Here is a 21,498-nt window from a genome sequence, read left to right as displayed (position 1 = left end):
AATTGTGAAGGAATAGTCGATATCTCAAACGAGGACGAAATGGCAGATGGTTGAGTTTTTGAGATCCCACATCAAAACAGGAGGTGAAAACCTAGGTAATGCCAGGTGTTTTGAGGAGGTTATAACGGAGAAAAACTCACAAAATTTGACCAGCCTGCTTATCTAAGGCTGTTGTTTGATGTAGAATTAGAATTTCAAATACATGTATTTTAACAGCGCCATAGCGCCACCTGTATTTTAAATGGATATTTCACATGTTTAACAGGATAGAAAACTCTTGAAAATTGGCACACTCAATAAGACCTCAAAATTACTTTTACCGGTTTCTCGGTTTGGCCCGGTACGATTTGCGCTGTTGTGCGAGGGCCCTACGTCCCCCTGTGACAGGGGGACAACTCGTTATTATTATTATTATTATTATTATTCTGCCTCTTTGCGTCCATTTTTGAGGCATTTCCGATACTCGAAAACTCACGCATTTTGGCACAGACCTCAAGCTCGGCGAAAATTGTAAAGTTCCATAGAGGCTGGACTTTGGCGTTGTTCAGGAGCTCTATAGCGCCCCCAAACGTCGGCAGTGGCTGGGATGAAGTTTGTCCAACGTGCACCAACTTTGGTACGCTCATTGACCTCCTCATAAACAACAAGAATCACTAGGTTTTATTTGACTCCGCCCAACAGGAAGTCGGCCATTTTGACAGGAAGTTGCAAAATAAAAAGTTTCCCGCTGGGTTTCGGAGGGGTTAGGATGTTTGAAAACTCCTAAAATTTTACAGAGCTATTTGGCTTAGGCCTTACTTTGACCGTAAGTTGGAATTTCGTAAATTCGTCTTTCATCAGCTCTCTAGCGCCACCTATTTTATATCATATTTATGAAAAGCTCTCAGCCTCTTGATAATTGGCAGATTCAATAAGTCTTTGAAATGATTTAGGAATATTTTGTCGTTTTTCTCATGTGTAGCTAGAGGACTCTACAGCGCCCCCTATTTTGTTTAGGCCATTAAATTAGCTGTAGCTGTCTCAAAATTTCTCCAATATTCTCGATTTTTGGCAACAACATAGAAACTATCATCCCGCACATATTACCCATTGGCTTGTACTAGCTCTGCCCAACAGGAAGTCGGCCATTTTGAAATTTGTGGAATTTTTACACATTTTTCACGAACTCATTCAAACTCCTCCTAGAGTCTTTGTCATATTACCTCTAAATTTGGTGTGGATAGGCTCCAGACATACATGGTGATAAATTGCGAAGGAATAGTCGATAGCTGAAACGATGACGTAATGGCGGACAATTAATTTAATGGAGACGCAACACTAGACCAAAGTGAAACCATGACACGGTCATAAAACAGATAATTGAAAAATCATGAAACTTGGTAAAAACACAAGAGACATCATAAGACACGTTTTTAGTATTGGAATGATTGACTCCGCCCAACAGGAAGTCGGCCATTTTGAAATATGTGCATTTTACACACATTTTTTGCATACTTTGTCGAACTCCTCCTAGGGAATTTGTTGAATACTCTTGATATTTGTCAGCAAAAAACTACTACCATCCGTGATGATAAATTGCGAAGGAATAGTCGATATCTTAAACGAGGACGAAATGGCGGACAGTTGAACTGCTTGAGATGCCCCATTAAAACAGGAAGTGAATACATTCTGGTGTTAGTAGGTGTTAAAAGGAGGTTAAAAAGGTTGAAAACTCTCGAAAATTTACAGGCCTGCTTGAACTAAGCAGTACTTTCATCTGAAATTAAAATTTCTTGTATACGTATTTCATTGGCTCTATAGCGCCACCTAGGTTTCAATGCATATTTGACATTACGGGAATGCTCAAAACCTCTTGAAAATTGACAGATTGCATAAGACCTAAAAACACTTTACAAATATTTTGACATTTTTTTCATGTATAGCTAGCAGACTCTACAGCGCCCCCTAATTCGTTTGTTTAATAAATTAGCTGCGGATGTGTCAAAATTTGTCTAATCTTCTCAAATTTTGGTAGGATCGTAGATAGTATGACCCTGCACATATTTGCAATTGGCTTGTATTAGCTCCGCCCAACAGGAAGTCGGCCATATTGGAATTTGTAATATTTTTACAAATTTTTCACAAACTAATTTAAACTGCTCCTAAAGTCTTTGTCAGATTACCTCTTATTTCGCTGTAAATGAACAACAGACATATTTGATGATAATTGCCAAAGGATTAGTTGATCGGTAAAACGGTGACCCAATGGCGAGCAATTGAGTCACTAGAGACGCAACACTAAACCAAAGTGAAACCATGACATGGTCAGAAAACAGATTATTGAAAATTCATGAAACTTGGCAAAAACACAAAAGACATCATTACACACATTTTCAGCATTGGTAGGACTGACTCCGCCCAACAGGAAGTCGGCCATTTTGAAATATCTGCATTTTACACACATTTTTTGTGTACATTGTAAAACTACTCCTAGCAAATTTGATGAATTCTCTTGGTATTTGGTAAAAATAAACATTGAACATATCTGATGATAAATTGTGAAGGAATAGTCGATATCTCAAACGAGGACGAAATGGCAGATGGTTGAATTTTTGAGATCCCACATCAAAACAGGAGGTGAAAACCTAGGTAATGCCAGGTGTTTTGAGGAGGTTATAACGGAGAAAAACTCACAAAATTTGACCAGCCTGCTTATCTAAGGCTGTTGTTTGATGTAGAATTAGAATTTCAAATACATGTATTTTAACAGCGCCATAGCGCCACCTGTATTTTAAATGGATATTTCACATGTTTAACAGGATAGAAAACTCTTGAAAATTGGCACACTCAATAAGACCTCAAAATTACTTTTACCGGATTCTCGGTTTGGCCCGGTACGATTTGCGCTGTTGTGCGAGGGCCCTACGTCCCCCTGTGACAGGGGGACAACTCGTTATTATTATTATTATTATTTTTATTTTTAAACTTCGCGCCCATTTTTGAGGCCTTTCTGATACTCGAAAACTCTTGCATTTTGGCACAGACGTCAAAACCGGTGAAAAATTTAAAATTACATTGTTCACAGGTTTGGGCGTGGTTCAGGAGCTCTATAGCGCCCCCAAACGTTGCCAGTGGCCGGGATAAAGTTTGTCCAATGTGCACCAACTTTGGTAGGCTCATTGACCTCATTATACCGATCAAGAATCACTTGGATTTATTTGACTTCGCCTAACAGGAAGTCGACCATTTTGGCAGGAAGTCGCAAAATAAAAAGTTTCCCATGGTGTTTTGGGTGGGTTACGATGTTCGAAAACTCATAAAATTTCACAGGCCTATTGGGCATAGGCTGTACTTTGATGTAAAATTGGAATTTTTCATATTCTTAATTTATCAGCTCTTTAGCGCCACCTATTTTATATGACATTTATAGAAAGCTCTTAGCCTCTTCTAAATTAGCAGACCCAATAATGCCTTTAAATGATTTCGAGAAATGTAATCATTTTTCTAATGTGGTGCTAAATGACTCTACAGCGCCCCCTATTTGGTTTAGGCTAATAAATTAGCGGTAGCTGTCTCAAATTTTCCCCAATGTTAAAAATTTTTGGTAGAAACATAGATATTACGATGCCACACATAACACCCATTGGCATGTATTAGCTCCGCCCAACAGGAAGTCGGCCATTTTGAAAAATGTTAAATTTTTAAACATTTTTCACATACTCATTCGAACTCCTCCTAGAGTCTTTGTCAGATTACAACTAAATGGTCTGTGGATAGTCTCCAGACATACGTGGTGCTAAATTGCGAAGGAATAGTCGATAGCTGAAACGATGACGTAATGGCGGGCAATTGATTTAATGGAGACACAACACTAAACCAAATAGAAACATTAGCATGGTCAGAATACAGCTGCTTGGAAATTCATGAAACTTGGCAAAAACATAAAAGACATCATTACACACATTTTCAGTGTTGATATGATTGACTCCGCCCAACAGGAAGTCGACCATTTTGAAAAACGTGCATTTTACACACATTTTTTGCATAATTTGTCGAACTCCTCCTAGGGAATTTGTTGAATACTCTTGATATTTGTCAGCAATAAACTACTACCATCCGTGATGATAAATTGCGAAGGAATAGTCGATATATTAAACGAGGACGAAATGGCGGACAGTTGAATTGCTCGAGATACCCCAATAAAATAGGAAGTAAATACATTCTGGTGTTGGTAGGTGTTTGAGGAGGTTAAACAGGTTGAACACTCACGAAACTTTACAGGCCTGCTTGATTTAAGCGGTCCTTTGATTAAAAATTAAAATTTCATATATACATAGTTCATTGGCTCTATAGCGCCACCTAGGTTTCAATGCATATTTGACATTACGGAAATGCTCAAAAACTCTTGAAAACTGTCAGATTCCATAGGATCTAAAAACACTTTACAAATATTGTGATAATTTTTTCATGTGTAGCTAGCGGACTCTATAGCGCCCCCTAATTCATTTGTTTAATAAATTAGCTGTGGATGTGTCACAATTTGTCTAATCTTCTCAAATTTTGGTAGGAGCGTAGATACTATGACTCTGCACATATTTGCAGTTGGTTTGTATTAGCTCCGCCCAACAGGAAGTCGGCCATATTGGATTTTGTAATTTTTTTACACTTTTTTTCACAAACTCATTTAAACTGCTCCTAAAGTCTTTGTCAGATTACCTCTAAATTAGCTGAGAATGGACATCAGACACAGTTGATGAAAATTGCCAAAGGAATAGTTGATCGCTAAAACGGTGACGTAATGGCGAGCAATTGATTGACTAGAGATGCAACACTAAACCAAAGTGAAACCATGACACAGTCAGAACACAGATGATTAAAAATTCATGAAACTTGGCAAAAACACAAGAGACATCATTAGACACGTTTTCAGTATTGGTAGGACTGACTCCGCCCAACAGGAAGTCGGCCATTTTGAAATATCTGAATTTTGCATACATTTTTTGCGTATGTTGTCAAACTACTCCTAGCAAATTTTTTTAATTCTCTTGGTATTTGGTAAAAATAAACATTGAACATATCTGATGATAAATTGTGAAGGAATAGTCGATATCTCAAACAAGGACGAAATGGCAGATGGTTGAATTTGTGAGATGCCACATCAAAACAGGAGGTCAAAACCTAGGTAATGCCAAGTGTTTTGAGGAGGTTATAACGGAGAAAAACTCACAAAATTTGACCGGCCTGCTTATCTGAGGCTGTTGTTTGATGTAGAATTAGAATTTAAAATACATGTATTTTAACAGTGCTATAGCGCCACCTGTATTTTAAATGGATATTTCACATGTTTAACAGGATAGAAAACTCTTGAAAATTGGCACACTCAATAAGACCTTAAAGTTATTTTTACCGGTTTCTCGGTTTGGCCCGGTGCGATTTGCGCTGTTATGCGAGGGCCCTACGTCCCCCTGTGACAGGGGGACAACTCGTTATTATTAGGGCCCGAGCACCGAAGGCGCAGGCGAAGCCTGCACCGGAGGTGCAAAGCCCTATTGTTTTTGGTCCGTTTATTATTAGGGCCCGAGCACCGAAGGCGCAGGCGAAGCCTGCACCGGAGGTGCAAAGCCCTATTGTTTTTGGTCCGTTTATTATTATTATTATTATTATTATTATTATTTTTATTTTTAAACTTCGCGCCCATTTTTGAGGCCTTTCTGATACTCGAAAACTCTTGAATTTTGGCACAGACATCAAAGCCGGTGAAAAATTTTAAATTTCACAGTTCCTGGGCTTGGGCGTTGATCAGGAGCTCTATAGCGCCCCCAAACGTTGCTAGTGGCCGGGATAAAGTTTGTCCAATGTGCACCAACTTTGGTACGCTCATTGACCTCATTATACCGATCAAGAATCACTTGGATTTATTTGACTCCGCCTAACAGGAAGTCGGCCATTTTGGCAGGAAGTCGCAAAATAAAAAGTTTCCCGTGGTGTTTTGGGTGGGTTACGATGTTCGAAAACTCATAAAATTTCACAGGCATATTGGGCATAGGCTGTAATTTGATGTAAAATTGGAATTTTTCATATTCATAATTTATCAGCTCTCTAGCGCCACCTATTTTATATGACATTTATAGAAAGCTCTTAGCCTCTTCTAAATAAGCAGACCCAATATTGCCTTTAAATGATTTCGAGAAATGTAATCGTTTTTCTAATGTGGAGCTAAATGACTCTACAGCGCCCCCTATTTGGTTTAGGCTAATAAATTAGCGGTAGCTGTCTCAAATTTTCCCCAATGTTCAAGATTTTTGGTAGAAAAATAGATATTATGATGCCACACATAATACCCATTGGCATGTATTAGCTCCGCCCAACAGGAAGTCGGCCATTTTGAAAAATGTTAAATTTTTACACATTTTTCACGAACTCATTCGAACTCCTCCTAGAGTCTTTGTCAGATTACAACTAAATTGTATGTGGATAGTCTCCAGACATACGTGGTGCTAAATTGCGAAGGAATAGTCGATAGCTGAAACGATGACGTAATGGCGGGCAATTGATTTAATGGAGACACAACACTAAACCAAATAGAAACATTAGCATGGTCAGAATACAGCTGCTTGGAAATTCATGAAACTTGGCAAAAATATAAAAGACATCATTACACACGTTTTCAGTGTTGATATGATTGACTCCGCCCAACAGGAAGTCGGCCATTTTGAAAAACGTGCATTTTACACACATTTTTTGCATACTTTGTCGAACTCCTCCTAGGGAATTTGTTGAATACTCTTGATATTTGTCAACAATAAACTACTACCATCCTTGATGATAAATTGCGAAGGAATAGTCGATATCTTAAACGAGGACGAAATGGCGGACAGTTGAATTGCTTGAGATACCCCATTAAAACAGGAAGTAAATACATTCTGGTGTTGGTAGGTGTTTGAGGAGGTTAAACAGGTTGAACACTCACAAAACTTTTCAGGCCTGCTTGATTTAAGCAGTACTTTGATTAAAAATTGAAATTTCATATATACATATTTCATTGGCTCTATAGCGCCACCTAGGTTTCAATGCATATTTGACATTACGGAAATGCTCAAAAACTCTTGAAAATTGTCAGATTCCATAAGATCTAAAAAACACTTTACAAATATTGTGATAATTTTTTCATGTGTAGCTAGCGGACTCTACAGCGCCCCCTAATTCGTACGGTTAATAAATTAGCTTTGGATGTGTCAAAATTTGTCTAATCTTCTCAAATTTTGGTAGGAGCGTAGATACTATGACTTTGCACATATTTGCAATTGGTTTGTATTAGCTCCGCCCAACAGGAAGTCGGCCATTTTGAAATTTGTGTAATTTTTACAAATTTTTAACAAACTCATTTAAACTGCTCCTAAAGTCTTTGTCAGATTACCTCTAAATTAGCTGAGAATGAACATCAGACACAGTTGATGAAAATTGCCAAAGGAATAATTGATCGCTAAAACGGTGACGTAATGGCGGGCAATTGATTGACTAGAGACGCAACACTAAACCAAAGTGAAACCATGACACAGTCAGAACACAGATGATTAAAAATTCATGAAACTTGGCAAAAACACAAGAGACATCATTAGACACGTTTTCAGTATTGGTAGGACTGACTCCGCCCAACAGGAAGTCGGCCATTTTGAAATATCTGAATTTTACATACATTTGTTGTGTATATTGTCAAACTACTCCTAGAAATTTTCTTGAATTCTCTTGGTATTTGGTAAAAATAAACATTAAACATATCTGATGATAAATTGTGAAAGAATAGTCGATATCTCAAACGAGGACGAAATGGCAGATGGTTGAATTTGTGAGATGCCACATCAAAACAGGAGGTGAAAACCTAGGTAATGCCAGGTGTTTTGAGGAGGTTATAACGGAGAAAAACTCACAAAATTTGACCGGCCTGCTTATCTAAGGCTGTTGTTTGATGTAGAATTAGAATTTATAATACATGTATTTTAACAGCGCTATAGCGCTACCCGTATTTTAAATGGATATTTCACATGTTTAACAGGATAGAAAACTCTTGATAATTGGCACACTCAATAAGACCTTAAAATTACTTTTACCGGTTTCTCGGTTTGGCCCGGTACGATTTGCGCTGTTGTGCGAGGGCCCTACGTCCCCCTGTGACAGGGGGACAACTCGTTAGGGCCCGAGCACCGAAGGCGCAGGCGAAGCCTGCACCGGAGGTGCAAAGCCCTATTGTTTTTGGTCCGTTTATTATTATTATTATTATTATTATTATTTTTATTTTTAAACTTCGCGCCCATTTTTGAGGCCTTTCTGATACTCGAAAACTCTTGCATTTTGGCACAGACATCAAAGCCGGCGAAAAATTTGAAATTTCACAGTTCCTGGGCTTGGGCGTTGATCAGGAGCTCTATAGCGCCCCCAAACGTTGCTAGTGGCCGGGATAAAGTTTGTCCAATGTGCACCAACTTTGGTACACTCATTGACCTCATTATACCGATCAAGAATCACTTGGATTTATTTGACTCGGCCTAACAGGAAGTCGGCCATTTTGGCAGGAAGTCGCAAAATAAAAAGTTTCCTGTGGTGTTTTGGGTGGGTTACGATGTTCGAAAACTCATAAAATTTCACAGGCATATTGGGCATAGGCTGTACTTTGATGTAAAATTGGAATTTTTCATATTCATAATTTATCAGCTCTCTAGCGCCACCTATTTTATATGACATTTATAGAAAGCTCTTAGCCTCTTCTAAATAAGCAGACCCAATAATGCCTTTAAATGATTTCGAGAAATGTAATCGTTTTTCTAATGTGGAGCTAAATGACTCTACAGCGCCCCCTATTTTGTTTAGGCTAATAAATTAGCGGTAGCTGTCACAAATTTTCCCCAATGTTCAAGATTTTTGGTAGAAAAATAGATATTACGATGCCACACATAATACCCATTGGCATGTATTAGCTCCGCCCAACAGGAAGTCGGCCATTTTGAAAAATGTTAAATTTTTACACATTTTTCACGAACTCATTCGAACTCCTCCTAGAGTCTTTGTCAGATTACAACTAAATTGTCTGTGGATAGTCTCCAGACATACGTGGTGCTAAATTGCGAAGGAATAGTCGATAGCTGAAACGATGACGTAATGGCGGGCAATTGATTTAATGGAGACACAACACTAAACCAAATAGAAACATTAGCATGGTCAGAATACAGCTGCTTGGAAATTCATGAAACTTGGCAAAAACATAAAAGACATCATTACACACATTTTCAGTGTCGATAGGATTGACTCCGCCCAAAAGGAAGTCGGCCATTTTGAAAAACATGCATTTTACACACATTTTTTGCATACTTTGTCGAACTCCTCCTAGGGAATTTGTTGAATACTCTTGATATTTGTCAGCAATAAACTACTACCATCCGTGATGATAAATTGCGAAGGAATAGTCGATATCTTAAACGAGGAAGAAATGGCGGACAGTTGAATTGCTGGAGATACCCCATTAAAATAGGAAGTAAATACATTCTGGTGTTAGTAGGTGTTTGAGGAGGTTAAACAGGTTGAACACTCACGAAACTTTACAGGCCTGCTTGATTTAAGCGGTCCTTTGATTAAAAATTGAAATTTCATATATACATATTTCATTGGCTCTATAGCGCCACCTAGGTTTCAATGCATATTTGACATTACAGAAATGCTCAAAAACTCTTGAAAATTGTCAGATTCCATAAGATCTAAAAACACTTTACAAATATTATGATAATTTTTTCATGTGTAGCTAGCGGACTCTATAGCGCCCCCTAATTTATTCGTTTAATAAATTAGCTGTGGATGTGTCACAATTTGTCTAATCTTCTCAAATTTTGGTAGGAGCGTAGATACTATGACTCTGCACATATTTGCAATTGGTTTGTATTAGCTCCGCCCAACAGGAAGTCGGCCATATTGGATTTTGTAATATTTTTACACTTTTTTTCACAAACTCATTTAAACTGCTCCTAAAGTCTTTGTCAGATTACCTCTAAATTAGCTGAGAATGAACATCAGACACAGTTGATGAAAATTGCCAAAGGAATAGTTGATCGCTAAAACGGTGACGTAATGGCGAGCAATTGATTGAATAGAGACGCAACACTAAACCAAAGTGAAACCATGACACAGTCAGAACACAGATGATTAAAAATTCATGAAACTTGGCAAAAACACAAGAGACATCATTAGACACGTTTTCAGTATTGGTAGGACTGACTCCGCCCAACAGGAAGTCGGCCATTTTGAAATATCTGAATTTTGCATACATTTTTTTGCGTATGTTGTCAAACTACTCCTAGAAATTTTGTTGAATTCTCTTGGTATTTGGTAAATATAAACATTGAACATATCTGATGATAAATTGTGAAGAAATAGTCGATATCTTAAACGAGGAGGGAATGGCGGACGGTTGAATGTTTGAGATGCCACATCAAAACTGGAGGTTGACACATAGGTAATGCTAGGAGTTTTGAGGACGTTATAAGAGAGAAAAGCTCACAAACTTTGACCGGCCTGCTTATCTGAGGCTGTTGTTTGATCTAGAATTAGAATTTCAAATACATGTATTTTAACAGCTCTATAGCGCCACTTGTATTTTAAATGGGTATTTCACATTTTTGGCAGGATAGAAAACTCTTGAAAATTACCACACTTAATAAGACCTCAAAATTACTTTCACCGGTTTCTCGGTTTGGACCGGTACGATTTGCGCTGTTGTGCGAGGGCCCTACGTCCCCCTGTGACAGGGGGACAACTCGTTATTATTATTATTATTTTTATTTTTAAACTTCGCGCCCATTTTTGAGGCCTTTCTGATACTCGAAAACTCTTGAATTTTGGCACAGACATCAAAGCCGGTGAAAAATTTGAAATTTCACAGTTCCTGGGCTTGGGAGTTGATCAGGAGCTCTATAGCGCCCCCAAACGTTGCCAGTGGCCGGGATAAAGTTTGTCCAATGTGCACCAACTTTGGTACGCTCATTGACCTCATTATACCGATCAAGAATCACTTGGATTTATTTGACTCTGCCTAACAGGAAGTCGGACATTTTGGCAGGAAGTCGCAAAATAAAAAGTTTCCCGTGGTGTTTTGGGTGGGTTACGATGTTCGAAAACTCATAAAATTTCACAGGCATATTGGGCATAGGCTGTACTTTGATGTAAAATTGGAATTTTTCATATTCATAATTTATCAGCTCTCTAGCGCCACCTATTTTATATGACATTTATAGAAAGCTCTTAGCCTCTTCTAAATAAGCAGACCCAATAATGCCTTTAAATGATTTTGAGAAATGTAATCGTTTTTCTAATGTGGAGCTAAATGACTCTACAGCGCCCCCTATTTGGTTTAGGCTAATAAATTAGCGGTAGCTGTCTCAAATTTTCCCCAATGTTCAAGATTTTTGGTAGAAACATAGATATTACGATGCCACACATAATACCCATTGGCATGTATTAGCTCCGCCCAACAGGAAGTCGGCCATTTTGAAAAATGTTAAATTTTTACACATTTTTCACGAACTCATTCGAACTCCTCCTAGAGTCTTTGTCAGATTACAACTAAATGGTCTGTGGATAGTCTCCAGACATACGTGGTGCTAAATTGCGAAGGAATAGTCGATAGCTGAAACGATGACGTAATGGCGGGCAATTGATTTAATGAAGACACAACACTAAACCAAATAGAAACATTAGCATGGTCAGAATACAGCTGCTTGGAAATTCATGAAACTTGGCAAAAACATAAAAGACATCATTACACACATTTTCAGTGTTGATATGATTGACTCCGCCCAACAGGAAGTCGGCCATTTTGAAAAACGTGCATTTTACACACATTTTTTGCATACTTTGTCGAACTCCTCCTAGGGAATTTGTTGAATACTCTTGATATTTGTCAGCAATAAACTACTACCATCCGTGATGATAAATTGCAAAGGAATAGTCGATATCTTAAACGAGGACGAAATGGCGGACAGTTGAATTGCTGGAGATACCCCATTAAAATAGGAAGTAAATACATTCTGGTGTTTGTAGGTGTTTGAGGAGGTTAAACAGGTTGAAAACTCACGAAACTTTACAGGCCTGCTTGATTTAAGCGGTCCTTTGATTAAAAATTGAAATTTCATATATACATATTTCATTGGCTCTATAGCGCCACCTAGGTTTCAATGCATATTTGACATTACGGAAATGCTCAAAAACTCTTGAAAATTGTCAGATTCCATAAGATCTAAAAACACTTCACAAATATTGTGATCATTTTTTCATGTGTAGCTAGCGGACTCTATAGCGCCCCCTAATTCATTCGTTTAATAAATTAGCTGTGGATGTGTCACAATTTGTCTAATCTTCTCAAATTTTGGTAGGAGCGTAGATACTATGACTCTGCACATATTTGCAATTGGTTTGTATTAGCTCCGCCCAACAGGAAGTCGGCCATATTGGATTTTGTAATTTTTTTACACTTTTTTTCAGAAACTCATTTAAACTGCTCCTAAAGTCTTTGTCAGATTACCTCTAAATTAGCTGAGAATGAACATCAGACACAGTTGATGAAAAGTGCCAAAGGAATAGTTGATCGCTAAAATGGTGACGTAATGGCGAGCAATTGATTGAATAGAGACGCAACACTAAACCAAAGTGAAACCATGACACAGTCAGAACACAGATGATTAAAAATTCATGAAACTTGGCAAAAACACAAGAGACATCATTAGACACGTTTTCAGTATTGGTAGGACTGACTCCGCCCAACAGGAAGTCGGCCATTTTGAAATATCTGAATTTTGCATACATTTTTTGCGTATGTTGTCAAACTACTCCTAGAAATTTTGTTGAATTCTCTTGGTATTTGGTAAATAAAAACATTGAACATATCTGATGATAAATTGTGAAGAAATAGTCGATATCTTAAACGAGGAGGGAATGGCGGACGGTTGAATGTTTGAGATGCCACATCAAAACTGGAGGTTGACACATAGGTAATGCTAGGAGTTTTGAGGACGTTATAAGAGAGAAAAGCTCACAAACTTTGACCGGCCTGCTTATCTGAGGCTGTTGTTTGATCTAGAATTAGAATTTCAAATATATGTGTTTTAACAGCGCTATAGCGCCACCTGTATTTTAAATGGGTATTTCACATTTTTGGCAGGATAGAAAACTCTTGAAAATTACCACACTTAATAAGACCTCAAAATTACTTTCACCGGTTTCTTGGTTTGGCCCGGTACGATTTGCGCTGTTGTGCGAGGGCCCTACGTCCCCCTGTGACAGGGGGACAACTCGTTATTATTATTATTATTATTATTATTTTTATTTTTAAACTTCGCGCCCATTTTTGAGGCCTTTCTGATACTCGAAAACTCTTGAATTTTGGCACAGACATCAAAGCCGGTGAAAAATTTGAAATTTCACAGTTCCTGGGCTTGGTCGTTGATCAGGAGCTCTATAGCGCCCCCAAACGTTGCTAGTGGCCGGGATAAAGTTTGTCCAATGTGCACCAACTTTGGTACGCTCATTGACCTCATTATACCGATCAAGAATCACTTGGATTTATTTGACTCCGCCTAACAGGAAGTCTGCCATTTTGGCAGGAAGTCGCAAAATAAAAAGTTTCCCGTGGTGTTTTGGGTGGGTTACGATGTTCGAAAACTCATAAAATTTCACAGGCATATTGGGCATAGGCTGTACTTTGATGTAAAATTGGAATTTTTCATATTCATAATTTATCAGCTCTCTAGCGCCACCTATTTTATATGACATTTATAGAAAGCTCTTAGCCTCTTCTAAATAAGCAGACCCAATAATGCCTTTAAATGATTTCGAGAAATGTAATCGTTTTTCTAATGTGGAGCTAAATGACTCTACAGCGCCCCCTATTTGGTTTAGGCTAATAAATTAGCGGTAGCTGTCTCAAATTGTCCCCAATGTTCAAGATTTTTGGTAGAAAAATAGATATTACGATGCCACACATAATACCCATTGGCATGTATTAGCTCCGCCCAACAGGAAGTCGGCCATTTTGAAAAATGTTAAATTTTTACACATTTTTCACGAACTCATTCGAACTCCTCCTAGAGTCTTTGTCAGATTACAACTAAATTGTCTGTGGATAGTCTCCAGACATACGTGGTGCTAAATTGCGAAGGAATAGTCGATAGCTGAAACGATGACGTAATGGCGGGCAATTGATTTAATGGAGACACAACACTAAACCAAATAGAAACATTAGCATGGTCAGAATACAGCTGCTTGGAAATTCATGAAACTTGGCAAAAATATAAAAGACATCATTACACACGTTTTCAGTGTTGATATGATTGACTCCGCCCAACAGGAAGTCGGCCATTTTGAAAAACGTGCATTTTACACACATTTTTTGCATACTTTGTCGAACTCCTCCTAGGGAGTTTGTTGAATACTCTTGATATTTGTCAGCAATAAACTACTAACACACCTGATGATAAATTGCGAAGGAATAGTCAATATCTTAAACGAGGACGAAATGGCGGACAGTTGAATTGCTTGAGATACCCCATTAAAACAGGAAGTGAATACATTCTTGTGTTGGTAGGTGTTTGAGGAGGTAAAACAGGTTGAACACTCACGAAACTTTTCAGGCCTGCTTGATTTAAGCGGTCCTTTGATTAAAAATTGAAATTTCATATATACATATTTCATTGGCTCTATAGCGCCACCTAGGTTGCAATGAATATTTGACATTACGGGAATGCTTAAAAACTCTTGAAAATTGAACGATTGTAAAGGATCTAAAAACACTTTACAAATATTGTGATAATTTTTTCATGTGTAGCTAGCGGACTCTACAGCGCCCCCTAATTCGGTTGTTTAATAAATTAGCTGTGGACTTTCCAAAATTTGTCTAATATTCCCAAATTTTGGAACGATGGAGATACTTTGACTCTGCACATATTTGCAACTGGCTTGTATTAGCTCCGCCCAACGAGGAGGAAATGGTGAATGGTTTAATTTTTCAGATTCCACATCAAAACAGGAGATTGACACCTAGGTACTGCATGGTGCTGTTGGTAGGTCATGAGCTAAATGTATGTAGTGATGTTGGTTGTGTAAGATTAATTTGTCCCTTGCCTAATGAACAATAAGCTATATTATTGTGTTGAGTTGGTTGTTGTAGTGACATAAATGTTCGGAAATTAAGAAATGTGCACCATAAAAACATGGTCACCACAGGGAGTTGAACCCTATCTCAATGAATGAGAGTACCATCACTAGTGACTTTTGTTTTTTATTGGCTACATTTATCATTTATATTGTTAAATTTGGGTGCATTTATGATTTAAGCATTTTTTGGTTAAATTGGGCTATTTGGCTACATTTATGAATTATTATTATTATTATTATTATTATTATTATTATTATTATTATTATTATTATTATTATTATTATTATTATTAATAATAATAATAATTTCTTTTAGGAACAGGACAATTTGAGAATAAAATGGTAGAGGTGGCTGTGAGCAAAACACAGCAACAGTTATAGTCTGGTACTGGTTTCACAAGGATCCAGAAGCACAGTCTAACACTGTGTTCATGGTCCATTATCTCAACCTATTTTACAATTTTATGAAGACGATTAATGAAAATAATATTGAATATCATTATATAAATATTTAAGAGCATTTTTTTTGGGCCCGCCACCACCCCCCCTCTTCGGAGGACCAATTAAGCTTTATTGTTAATACAGAGTTATATTAAAGATATAATAATAAAAGCAAAATAACAGGCAATTTGTAAAAGTACTGTTACATATCTTTATATTACTATGTTAGAGCATATTTTAAGGTTTTTAATGTTGTTGTGAGCAGAACACAGCAACAGTTATAGTCTGGTACTGGTTTCACAAGGATCCAGAAGCACAGCCTAACACTGTGTTCATGGTCCATTGTCTCAACCACCAAGTACACAGACCTATTTAACATTACATAAATACAATTAATTAAAGTAGTATTAAAAATCATCATATACATATGTAACAGCATGTTTTTAGGCTTTTATTGTTGTTTGAAGCAGAACACAACAGTTTGTAAAAGTACTATTAAATTTCATAATATAATAAATATTTAAGTTCATGTTTTTAGTTTTTTAGTGTTGTTGTGAGCAGAACACAGCAACAGTTATAGTCTGGTACTGGTTTCACAAGGATCCAGAAGCACAGCCTAACACTGTGTTCATGGTCCATTGTCTCAACCACCAAGTACACAGACCTATTTAGCATTACATAAATACAATTAATTAAAGTAGTATTAAAAATCATCATAGAAATAGGTAAGTTAATATATTTAGGTTTTTAGTGTTGTGGGCAGAACACAGCAGTTTGTGAAAGTACTATTAAATTTCATAATATAATAAATATTTAAGTTCATGTTTTTAGGTAATATTGTTGTGAGCAGAACACAGCAACAGTTATAGTCTGGTACTGGTTTCACAAGGATCCAGAAGCACAGCCTAACACTGTGTTCATGGTCCATTGTCTCAACCACCAAGTACACAGACCTATTTAGCATTACATAAATAAATAAAAGTAGTATTAAATAAAAGTAGTATTAAATATCATTATATAAATATGATACAGCATGTTTTTAGGTTTTTAATGTTGTTGGAAGCAGAATTCAGCAGTTTGTAAAAGTACTATTAAATTTCATAATATAATAAATATTTAAGTTCATGTTTTTAGGTTTTTAGTGTTGTTGTGAGCAGAACACAGCAACAGTTATAGTCTGGTACTGGTTTCACAAGGATCCAGAAGCACAGCCTAACACTGTGTTCATGGTCCATTGTCTCAACCACCAAGTACACAGACCTATTTAACATTACATAAATACAATTAATTAAAGTAGTATTAAATATCATCATAGAAATAGGTAAGTTAATATATTTAGGTTTTTAGTGTTGTGGGCAGAACACAGCAGTTTGTAAAAGTACTATTAAATTTCATAATATAATAAATATTTAAGTTCAAGTTTTTAGGTTTTTAATGTTGTTGGAAGCAGAATTCAGCAGTTTGTAAAAGTACTATTAAATTTCATAATATAATAAATATTTAAGTTCATGTTTTTAGGTTTTTAATGTTGTTGTGAGCAGAACACAGCAACAGTTATAGTCTGGTACTGGTTTCACAAGGATCCAGAAGCACAGCCTAACACTGTGTTCATGGTCCATTGTCTCAACCACCAAGTACACAGACCTATTTAACAATTTTAGGAAGACAATTAATGAAAATAATATTAAATATTATATAAATATTTAAGATAATTTTTGGGCCCGCCACCACCCCCCCTCTTCGGAGGACCAATTATGCTTTGTTGTTAATACAGAGTTATATTAAAGATATAATAATAAAAGCAAAATAACAGGCAATTTGTAAAAGTACTGTTACATATCTTTATATTACTATGTTAGAGCATATTTTTAGGTTTTTAATGTTGTTGTGAGCAGAACACAGCAACAGTTATAGTCTGGTACTGGTTTCACAAGGATCCAGAAGCACAGTCTAACACTGTGTTCATGGTCCATTGTCTCAACCACCAAGTACACAGACCTATTTAACATTACATAAATACAATTAATTAAAGTAGTATTAAAAATCATCATAGAAATAGGTAAGTTAATATATTTAGGTTTTTAGTGTTGTGGGCAGAACACAGCAGTTTGTAAAAGTACTATTAAATTTCATAATATAATAAATATTTAAGTTCATGTTTTTAGGTTTTTAATGTTGTTGGAAGCAGAATTCAGCAGTTTGTAAAAGTACTATTAAATTTCATAATATAATAAATATTTAAGTTCATGTTTTTAGGTTTTTAATGTTGTTGGAAGCAGAATTCAGCAGTTTGTAAAAGTACTATTAAATTTCATAATATAATAAATATTTAAGTTCATGTTTTTAGGTTTTTAATGTTGTTGTGAGCAGAACACAGCAACAGTTATAGTCTGGTACTGGTTTCACAAGGATCCAGAAGCACAGCCTAACACTGTGTTCATGGTCCATTGTCTCAACCACCAAGTACACAGACCTATTTAGCATTACATAAATAAATAAAAGTAGTATTAAATATCATTATATAAATATGATACAGCATGTTCTTTGGTTTTTAGTGTTGTTGGAAGCAGAATTCAGCAGTTTGTAAAAGTACTATTAAATTTCATAATATAATAAATATTTAAGTTCATGTTTTTAGGTTTTTAATGTTGTTGTGGGCAGAACACAGCAACAGTTATAGTCTGGTACTGGTTTCACAAGGATCCAGAAGCACAGTCTAACACTGTGTTCATGGTCCATTGTCTCAACCACCAAGTACTCAGACCTATTTAACATTACATAAATACAATTAATTAAAGTAGTATTAAAAATCATCATAGAAATAGGTAAGTTAATATATTTAGGTTTTTAGTGTTGTGGGCAGAACACAGCAGTTTGTAAAAGTACTATTAAATTTCATAATATAATAAATATTTAAGTTCATGTTTTTAGGTTTTTAATGTTGTTGGAAGCAGAATTCAGCAGTTTGTAAAAGTACTATTAAATTTCATAATATAATAAATATTTAAGTTCATGTTTTTAGGTTTTTAATGTTGTTGTGTGCAGAACACAGCAACAGTTATAGTCTGGTACTGGTTTCACAAGGATCCAGAAGCACAGCCTAACACTGTGTTCATGGTCCATTGTCTCAACCACCAAGTACACAGACCTATTTAACAATTTTAGGAAGACAATTAATGAAAATAATATTAAATATTATATAAATATTTAAGATAATTTTTGGGCCCGCCACCACCCCCCCTCTTCGGAGGACCAATTATGCTTTGTTGTTAATACAGAGTTATATTAAAGATATAATAATAAAAGCAAAATAACAGGCAATTTGTAAAAGTACTGTTACATATCTTTATATTACTATGTTAGAGCATATTTTTAGGTTTTTAATGTTGTTGTGAGCAGAACACAGCAACAGTTATAGTCTGGTACTGGTTTCACAAGGATCCAGAAGCACAGCCTAACACTGTGTTCATGGTCCATTGTCTCAACCACCAAGTACACAGACCTATTTAACATTACATAAATACAATTAATTAAAGTAGTATTAAAAATCATCATAGAAATAGGTAAGTTAATATATTTAGGTTTTTAGTGTTGTGGGCAGAACACAGCAGTTTGTAAAAGTACTATTAAATTTCATAATATAATAAATATTAAAGTTCATGTTTTTAGGTTTTAATGTTGTTGTGAGCAGAACACAGCAACAGTTATAGTCTGGTACTGGTTTCACAAGGATCCAGAAGCACAGTCTAACACTGTGTTCATGGTCCATTGTCTCAACCACCAAGTACTCAGACCTACATTACATTTCATAAATACAATTAATTAAAGTAGTATTAAATATCATTACATAAATATGTAAGAGTATGTTTTTAGGTTTTTAATGTTGTTGGAAGCAGAATTCAGCAGTTTGTAAAAGTACTATTAAATTTCATAATATAATAAATATTTAAGTTCATGTTTTTAGGTTTTTAATGTTGTTGTGAGCAGAACACAGCAACAGTTATAGTCTGGTACTGGTTTCACAAGGATCCAGAAGCACAGCCTAACACTGTGTTCATGGTCCATTGTCTCAACCACCAAGTACACAGACCTATTTAGCATTACATAAATAAATAAAAGTAGTATTAAATAAAAGTAGTATTAAATATCATTATATAAATATGATACAGCATGTTCTTTGGTTTTTAGTGTTGTTGGAAGCAGAATTCAGCAGTTTGTAAAAGTACTATTAAATTTCATAATATAATAAATATTTAAGTTCATGTTTTTAGGTTTTTAATGTTGTTGTGGGCAGAACACAGCAACAGTTATAGTCTGGTACTGGTTTCACAAGGATCCAGAAGCACAGTCTAACACTGTGTTCATGGTCCATTGTCTCAACCACCAAGTACACAGACCTATTTAACATTACATAAATACAATTAATTAAAGTAGTATTAAAAATCATCATAGAAATAGGTAAGTTAATATATTTAGGTTTTTAGTGTTGTGGGCAGAACACAGCAGTTTGTAAAAGTACTATTAAATTTCATAATATAATAAATATTTAAGTTCATGTTTTTAGGTTTTTAATGTTGTTGGAAGCAGAATTCAGCAGTTTGTAAAAGTACTATTAAATTTCATAATATAATAAATATTTAAGTTCAAGTTTTTAGGTTTTTAATGTTGTTGGAAGCAGAATTCAGCAGTTTGTAAAAGTACTATTAAATTTCATAATATAATAAATATTTAAGTTCATGTTTTTAGGTTTTTAATGTTGTTGTGAGCAGAACACAGCAACAGTTATAGTCTGGTACTGGTTTCACAAGGATCCAGAAGCACAGCCTAACACTGTGTTCATGGTCCATTGTCTCAACCACCAAGTACTCAGACCTATTTAACAATTTTAGGAAGACAATTAATGAAAATAATATTAAATATTATATAAATATTCAAGATAATTTTTGGGCCCGCCACCACCCCCCCTCTTCGGAGGACCAATTATGCTTTGTTGTTAATACAGAGTTATATTAAAGATATAATAATAAAAGCAAAATAACAGGCAATTTGTAAAAGTACTGTTACATATCTTTATATTACTATGTTAGAGCATATTTTTAGGTTTTTAATGTTGTTGTGAGCAGAACACAGCAACAGTTATAGTCTGGTACTGGTTTCACAAGGATCCAGAAGCACAGTCTAACACTGTGTTCATGGTCCATTGTCTCAACCACCAAGTACACAGACCTATTTAACATTACATAAATACAATTAATTAAAGTAGTATTAAAAATCATCATAGAAATAGGTAAGTTAATATATTTAGGTTTTTAGTGTTGTGGGCAGAACACAGCAGTTTGTAAAAGTACTATTAAATTTCATAATATAATAAATATTTAAGTTCATGTTTTTAGGTTTTTAATGTTGTTGGAAGCAGAATTCAGCAGTTTGTAAAAGTACTATTAAATTTCATAATATAATAAATATTTAAGTTCATGTTTTTAGGTTTTTAATGTTGTTGGAAGCAGAATTCAGCAGTTTGTAAAAGTACTATTAAATTTCATAATATAATAAATATTTAAGTTCATGTTTTTAGGTTTTTAATGTTGTTGTGAGCAGAACACAGCAACAGTTATAGTCTGGTACTGGTTTCACAAGGATCCAGAAGCACAGCCTAACACTGTGTTCATGGTCCATTGTCTCAACCACCAAGTACACAGACCTATTTAGCATTACATAAATAAATAAAAGTAGTATTAAATATCATTATATAAATATGATACAGCATGTTCTTTGGTTTTTAGTGTTGTTGGAAGCAGAATTCAGCAGTTTGTAAAAGTACTATTAAATTTCATAATATAATAAATATTTAAGTTCATGTTTTTAGGTTTTTAATGTTGTTGGAAGCAG

The sequence above is a fragment of the Astyanax mexicanus genome, chromosome 4 (genome assembly GCF_023375975.1).
Source record: "Astyanax mexicanus isolate ESR-SI-001 chromosome 4, AstMex3_surface, whole genome shotgun sequence".
Classification (NCBI taxonomy): domain Eukaryota; kingdom Metazoa; phylum Chordata; class Actinopteri; order Characiformes; family Acestrorhamphidae; genus Astyanax; species Astyanax mexicanus.
This window is presented reverse-complemented; position numbering follows the sequence as displayed.